General features: G+C 36.0%; 1 protein-coding gene across 2 annotated transcripts in view; it reads left to right on the top strand.

Moving 5' to 3' along the window:
* The first annotated feature begins 489 nt into the window (after positions 1-489).
* Positions 490-8366, top strand: part of LOC118224698 (discoidin domain-containing receptor 2-like) — a 38396-nt gene continuing 30519 nt past the window's right edge. For both annotated transcript variants that reach the window (XM_035412318.1, XM_035412317.1), the window contains exon 1: positions 490-629. The gene's annotated coding sequence lies outside the window, so the exon portion shown is untranslated. The remainder of the gene's footprint in view (positions 630-8366) is intronic.

Genomic DNA, 8366 nt, shown 5'->3' with positions numbered 1-8366 from the left:
GGGTGAAGTTGGGGCGTCTCTAATTCCAGCTTTAACAGTGACTCTGTGGAATGCTGCCAGAGGGGTCTAGGAATTCCTCTAGGTGGACTCCTGTATTATAACCTAAATTCCATATGAGAAGTGGGAAGTGCAGCATGTTTACTCAATGTTTGTCAGATAAACTTGTGGTGTGGTGGTATCTAAGAATTAAATAACAAGTGTGGAGATATTTCAGAATTTACAGTTCATATTATAATCTGCAACCATCTTTGCACACCACAGGTTAAAAGCACAATTGTTTCATGTGAATGACTTCTGCTGTGAATTAAAAGTCTTTTCAAAATCCCCCAGGCTGTTGAAAAAATAAAAATGCTCCACTGCCATGATTGGTCACTGGAGTCTGTCTTAATTGAAACCTTATGTATGGCCTGTGGAATTCTGGGACTTTGGCATGTTCCCAAGAATCCCCAGAATGTTCCTTTTTTCTGTGTTTTTTTCTGAAGGGGTGTCTTACCTCAGCCCTCTCGCTGCCTCAGAAAGAAGTCTTAGGGGAAAGGCTCGGATTCTAACTCGGATTCTAGCTCCCCGTCACTAAACCTGGATTACAGTCTTTGCTGAGCAAATGGTTTGAAAACAGCAACCCTTTAACAGTAAGTTTAATCTTTTTGCTTTCTTTATAACATTGTCTGCTCCTTGCACATCTTAACTTGCTTTATTAGTTTTTGGAAGAATTAAAAATACGAAATAACTTTTATTCAAGTAAGGTGAGAAACTTTGTTCCCATCTTCTGTGTTGGTTATGATAATCTGTTTCATGCTGGGTATGTTTTCTGGGTATGTGTACCAAGTCTTGTGGAAAGACATTTTTCTTTTTGTTTGCATGGCAGGCAAAATTAGAGGATAGCAGAGAGACCCGATGTCTGCTCTAGGTTGCAGATGAATCCATACTTTCAGAAGCATTTGTGCAAATCAGCTGCTTCAGGTCTCTTGTGTGGACTGTGTGGAAAAGATTTCTTTATTTTGGTCGATATCTGCACTATTATGAATACAGATTCAAGTTTTTTCCACATACGGTAGTGGTTGTAATAGAGGTTTGGCTTGAAAATAAAAAGATCTGATATTTGTTGTGTTTTATTCATTTTGATTTGATACACTAAGAGGCAAAAATCCCATAATTGCCCCAAAATGTTTTCGGTAGCTACTTTATTGAACTCTGCATTGGATTGGGGCATTATTTATATTTTGTAAAGTTTTCAAGCTCATAATAGAAAGAATGAAAATGTGAATTGAAATTGCACACTAGTGTATTATGTTTAAATATTATAGGGTACATTTGGTACTTGGTACTTACTTTGGTAATTAAAAGGTACTGTCATTTAAGGAAGTCAAAGGTTATCATTTCGTAAAATTTCAGTCTTCATTATGGAGTTCTTGAAGCTTAGTAAATACAAATGAAAGGAACCGTACATTAGTGTGTTTGTGTGATCACGCACCTTATTGCCTGTGTTGCATCTGGACTAGCATTCTTCTCTGTATTCAAGTAGCAATTCATTTAAATTGTGTTTTCGTTTAAGTTTTTTAACTTGCCTGATGTAAATACAAACTATATCAAAGCCATTACTACTTACCACATAGTATGTAGTATGCAAAGGTTTTACCCCAGGAATTTATTAATCAAAATGTAATAAGCAAATATAAATTCTTACTATCAATGTATTTGGCAAACAAGAATAGTAAGTCTTCAAGACTGTCAAAGACCGGCTTTTGGGAATTTAGAATAATTTAGTTTGTCAGTGAATATAATAAGTGAATCCGGAAGCACGTCGTTTCCTAATGTTGACTTCCTTGACTGAATGCCTGGATGTACACAGTGCTGTTCCTTGTTTTCTCTGCAACCTTCTCATTTCATTTAATCAGCCCCTCTCTGGCCCCTTCTCGCATATGTACATTTGCCAGAAAGACTTTAAATAGCCGTGATTTGTTGCAGATAAAAGTAACATTAACATTCTGGAAATGCTTTTTTAGGAATACTGCCTATTATATATATATATATATATATATATATATATATATATATATATAATGCATTTTTATAAAACAAACCTGTGTTGATTAGGAAGATAAATATTTGGATTTGGCTGGTCATGTACATTCTTAGTTGTTTTATTATATGTTTGCAATACAGAACAGCTTTAATGCATTTATTTGCCTTCATACAGTTTCATGTAAAGAAACTCCTTTCCCCCACCACCATTTTGTTTTGAGTTAAAAAATTAATGCCTCAAATTTCCTTTCATGTTATCTTTTTTCTTTGTTGCTGTTATTCTGAATTTGCAATCTTGTATTTGGCTGAGTGCAATTTATCTTGAATCAGTCATGGTTGCATTGTTAACGGTTTATGAGAGAAAAGTTGTTTCAGAAAAGGCAACATTGTATCACATGACCTCCATACCATTTTTTGTCGGACACAGTTCATGACCTTACTGCTGTGAATAGCCAGAGATGAACTCTCCATGGTGTCAACATGTGTTTTGAGTTATCCAAGGTATGTTCAGCAGATGCCCCTACACCCCCTCAAGGTACCCTCAGCTTTGACAAGTTGGTTCTTTCTTTTGTGGAGGTGTGGGCTTTATTTTGACAGCTTGAGTGACCTGTAATGTTCACGCAGCATGCCCCTCCTGTGTTCTCTTAACAAATCATGAAGCATGTCACTTGTGGTCAGGTGGAACCATATTTGCAATGCAATTTGGGGGGGTTTCTCTCCTGTTTTCCAATTATTGTTTCAAAAGTGTAGTGATAAAATATCAAATCCTTGTAGTCATATCAATAAAATACATTTTAAGACATCAGGCTTGAACAAACCCACTACTCTAACACTCAGCTCCCTGGCTATACTGTGAGTGGGAAATGATTAATACACTGATAGCACTGAGCCTGTGGAACTGTGCTGTGTCAATTAGCAATCCACCCTTCCAAGGTATCCATTCATTACAACGTGACTGACAGACATTCAAGAATGCATGTAGTAATTTCAAACTGCACTGAAATCATGTAATTTAGACAAAACAATTTGGATACTCTGGTCCCATTACTCTTCATTTAATGGCATTTCACAGTCATTTAGAACAATTGAACTAGCAGACAAAACCAGAAATACATCCCCTTTCTCAGAAACTGTCTGCATTATGTTACGAACAGTCACAAAACAAAATATTCCCTGAAAAGATTTCCTGTTCGTGTCTTGCTAACACACTTAAGCACCAGTCCATCCTCAACCAAAAAAACTCTTTCAATGAAATTATGAATGATCATATTTTAAATCATATCATAAATGTATGCAAATTCCTATATGCCTTTATATGTTTACATTTACTAGGATTTATCAGTTTATTCTGTTCATCTCTTTATCTCATTAACATTATGCTGTTTTTAAGACAAAAAAATCTCCAGCTGCTCTTGTGTTACTTCTCAAAATCTTGCTATAACTGTCGATGGTAGGCAGGCTGGATAAGATGTACATTTCCCCAAGCTATTGATTTGTTTGTGTGAGTGATTTGAGGTTTGATGTGGATGCGGGCAGAGGTGCAGTGATGAATGTCATAAAACCCTCAGTCAGCCTGCAGCTGCTATGGAGGACTGTGCTGTTCTTTTCATGCAAGGCAAAGGCAGAATTTCACCGCCCACCTCCTACAGTCCTCTTCCAACTGGCACCTAAAATGTGCAGAAAAACAATCCCAGCCATAACAATGAAATGGTCCATAATAACTGTATCCTCACCAAGTATTAAACATACTGTATTAAAAGGAAATCTATTCATGTCAAATGGAAAATGGAGGGCTACAAAAGAAATGTGACTTTTCTGTCGCTGGTGTAGAATGCCAGTAAATGCAGTTTTACAATTACAATTTAGTGAAGGGCATCAATGAGTACCTTGTAAATTTTAAGGGGTTACATGGGAATAGCAAGAGAAAGCCCAAACCAGTTTTCACTTTTCTTTCTTTGAGTAAGCCTACAGTGTGTTATAGGTTTATAGGTTTAAAGAGATCTATAGCATCACATTTAAATTATGATGTTGTATCTTTTGTGTCTTTTATATCCTTTTCTAAAGTTGCACATAACCTTATGCAAATAGCCTTCAAACACTCAACCAGGTGCCCGATCAGCCAGTGTGGGGAAGCTTCTGCACCATGAGGCTCTGTGATCCCAGTGGACTGAATCCCTTTCCTCTCTGGCTGATGCTAGGGTCAACTGTGCATAACCCTGGCCACAGTCAGCATTGGCATGGCCTCGATTCAGCGTTATGCTGGGGGGCTCATTCATGCATTAGAATAGTTCTTTAACAGGATGCACCCCAGCAGTCTCTAAGGCATCCATATATTTCATGGGGTTTTGGTTGCACCTTATTTAATATACAAGTGAGGCGGTGTGAGCTGCGTATCAGATTAATTAAAGGAAATGGAAAAGGTTTTTTTGCCAGAATTTTGTTTTCTAGAGGTTCTGGGGCTTAATTTAACTCTTAAAAACTGGGGTTTGCCCTTCTAGTATTAGATCCATTTAATGCAGGTGCAATGGTATAACCACAGTTTTCCTGAGAGTGCAGCATTGTTGAACAGCAGCTGCAATTAATTTAGAGGGAACACACCCTGTATAATTTCACCCAACAGATGGCTCAACTCCAATGCCAAAAGCTTAGATCTAGGGTTATCTCTGCCTCTGTAAATTGGATACTGAACAGAAAAGAATCCTAACAGTTAATATTTCATCAGTTTATGGATGTAAGTTAAGTCAGGGTTTAAATACTAACTGGTCTAAATGTCTTAATGCCATTTTAAGATACATAACAATTATGAATAATTTGTTTTCTTTTTACAAACATTTTAATTTATTAAAACAAGTTAGTTAATAACTAACTAACTAAGAAGCTAAATTACAAATTACAACAGGAATCTCAGTATTTTTCCAAGTATACAAGCCTGAAACCATTCCATTGTGAAGTCTTATAATCTGTTCAGTTCAGAGGACCATTCCACCTGCAAAAACTCTCTTCTTCTCCACAGAATGTTAATATTTTCCGCTGGTGAATATTATGGGTCAAAAATAGGTCGAAAGTGAGAAGTTACAATGAAAAGCACTTCATAAAACACAGACAGCATTAGACATATTTTCCTAATGGTATTCTTCACATCACAGAAATGGAAACAATTTGTTATTGCTATAAGATATTGAAGCTGTGCTGTGTGACTGAAAGAAATGCTTTTAATTACATGAAATATGATGATAATAAAACTCGGGAGGATATTTTTGCCTGCCCTGTTGGCCTTATTCTCAAACTGTGCATTGGCTGAGAAAATACATGCATAGTCACAGTTATTTCTGTCAAGCTCTGTTAAAGTGTTGTTTTTATAGACTGCGTGTGAGTGTGGGTGTGTGTGCAGTCATGTGCATGTATACATGCTTTTGTCTTTGTTTTTCCATCAAATCTGGATTTCACAGATTCTCAAGCAATGACACAAACTCCCTAGCTATCATCATTCTGAGAACCTGCACAATGTTCATGTGTCACAACATCACATCTGGTGGCTGAAATCTACTGTACACTTTCCATTATGAAACATTTCCCCGAAGTAAGACATTAAAATAATAATAAATGTGGAGCACCTTTTTTTTACTCATTCCAAATAAATTCTAATCTTTACTGGTCTGCAAACATTAATTGTGCTCCAAGATTTTATAGGCATCTATTTAAATCATGTCACCTGGATTCAATTAAGGCATGCTGTTTGATACATTCATTGCCACGAAACAACAATATCTGCAAAGCCATGTTAAGGCCTGACGAGGAAGAACCTGAAATGAAATAAATGTGCCACCACAGTGAATCAGTGCTCTACCATCAATATACCTCTTCACACTAGCAGTTGAATTTGGTCCAGAATGTGCCCAGCATTCTAGTGTGCTATGCTAATTATTCATCATCCAGGGAGTTCTTCCTCTTCCAATAGTCTTTATTATTGCATAGTCCTATGGCTCAAAGGATCATTAGTTAGATGTTTGATTTGATAGATTTATAGAAATCACAGACAGCTACAGATTACCTTACTAACATTAAGTAACAAAGGTGCTACTAGTTTTTATGTCTGTATCTAAAAGACCAGTTTTCATTAATTATAGTGTCGTTTGTGGAAATGACAGTATATTTAATGAAAACTGGTCTTTTAGATACAGACATCAAAACTAGTAGTAAATCAAAGATAAGTTAACTAAAAGGATGTTCAATGAAACACTACTAAACATTCTTTTAGTTAACTTATCTTTGATTTGTTGTATATGATTATCATCCATGGCTTGCAAGTTGATTGAAACAATGTGGTTCGTCATCACCAGAATAATCCAAATGTACATACAGGCATGCAGAACTAATGTTTTAAAGGCCAAAAGCTCTGTCATTTTAGGGTCAATAATTACAATCACTGTGGAAGCAAACAAGTCTCTGTCTTAGGCCACAAATTACTTGCAGATTTGGAGTTCATTTCAAGTTCTAGATCCTTGCTCTGTCTTGAATTCCCTGTAGGAAGAGTAGACATTATAGTGTTTCTGTTATATTTTCAGTCTCTAAATGGATGAGACCTAATAGATTCTGGTTGTTTAAATCAAGTATGATTTCAAGTATTCTTTTGTTTTCTACTCTCAGGCAAAATCTAGCTGGGTTTGAATAAGGTAAATCTCATTTTATTTACATTTCTGATTCTCTCCAAAAGTTCTGTACTGCCAGGTACCATTTCTATCTGTTTAGAAGGCTTTGAAAAGAAAGAATTTCCAAGGAAAGCTAGCGGTTTCAGCATATGTATAAAACATATTTATTTTAAAAAACAGGCCATGCTTTCAGATTTACATTCACAATCACAGAGCCTATAATTTGCACTTTGTGTTCTCAGTGATAAAGTTTTTATAGCATGTAATTCAATCTTTCGGTAGGTCAGGTACTGAAACAGACTCCTGAGAAAGCCACCTGTAAAACAATTAACCATCTAAAAAAACATCTTTAAAAACCATTAACCCTCATTCTGAAGAATCTCAGTTCTTCATTTAGGTTCTTGATCCTGGTTTGAGATGTCCACACCTAACTGACATTTCCCCCAATCCTCCTGTGTGCACCCGAGCTTGGGGAGCTACAGGGGGTATTGTATATATAAGCTTGGGGTGGAGGTTCACAGAAAAGAAAATATGTTCCATTCAATTCTACATTATTTGAATCCTGGATTGAGACTTAAATGTGTATTTAACTAATTTTATCTTTGCAGCCTTTCGCTTACATGGGAAGGTGGAATTATGTGGAATCAGGCAAACCTGTAGGCTAGAAAATGGAATTACAGCTCAATGAGTTTTTATTCAAGTGGATAATAATATTTTACCAGCAGTACTGGTTAAACTGATTCAACTCGCATTTTATGTCACAGTTTTATTATGTTCAAATTAATAATATGAAGATAAATTAAAATGGGATATAAATTAAAATGTCACCACATTGGTAACCTATTACCAATGATTTGTATAAATTGCATGTCTTTATTATTACATTAGAATGCAATTTGCACATTCACATTTCATTGAGAAATGCTTTGGCCGAGAGGAGCACCCGTACACTGAGGAGCTGTGTCATATTCACACAGTAGCATTTTCAAAACCAAACATAAACTAGGCCTAGCAGCCTTGTAACAATGCACCTGTTTGGTCAGTGAATTGGTATGTATTGCTCAATGGCATGTCTTTGACAATAGCTTTCCTGCTTCTGTTCTGTCCATTTTTCCCAGCTGCATTGCAGCATCCAGCATTTGGGAGTGAGAAGTATTTTACAGCTCCCATGACTAGCCCTGAATGATGGGGTTTTATAAAGGAAAAAGAAATGGAATGAGAACTCACAAACTCACATTTTCCATCTGTGCATGTGTGTGTCTGGACAAGCTAATTTAATTATATTTAGAGCAACTCAGCATGAACCATGCAATTCAGAGTTAAGCGACTGCATATCTCAAGTGAAGATGTGCATATCTCTAGAATTCCTGTATAGTTCGGAGTGTGTAACAACAATTAAGTTCCTCAAGCCCATAATAACGAATCAGGCCGATAATAATGAAAATAATGTAATTAAAAGTAATGATAATTACTCCATTGACTTGGTCTTCCTTCATAGGCCTATAATTAATCAGAATTTGTCAGTTAAAATGTTTGTTCAGGTGCTACAAAGGTTATAATTGGATTAAAGGCAACAACATCCATAGAAACTCTGGTTTGTACATTTCCACAATTATTATTATTATTATTATTATTATTATTATTATTGAAATAAGCAAGTAGGACAAGTACCGGATTCTGGAATAAGGATCAGAA

This window comes from Anguilla anguilla, chromosome 4, assembly GCF_013347855.1.
Source record: "Anguilla anguilla isolate fAngAng1 chromosome 4, fAngAng1.pri, whole genome shotgun sequence".
Taxonomy (NCBI): domain Eukaryota; kingdom Metazoa; phylum Chordata; class Actinopteri; order Anguilliformes; family Anguillidae; genus Anguilla; species Anguilla anguilla.
Note: the sequence above shows the minus strand (reverse complement) of the source record. Positions and strands in the feature narration are given on the sequence as shown.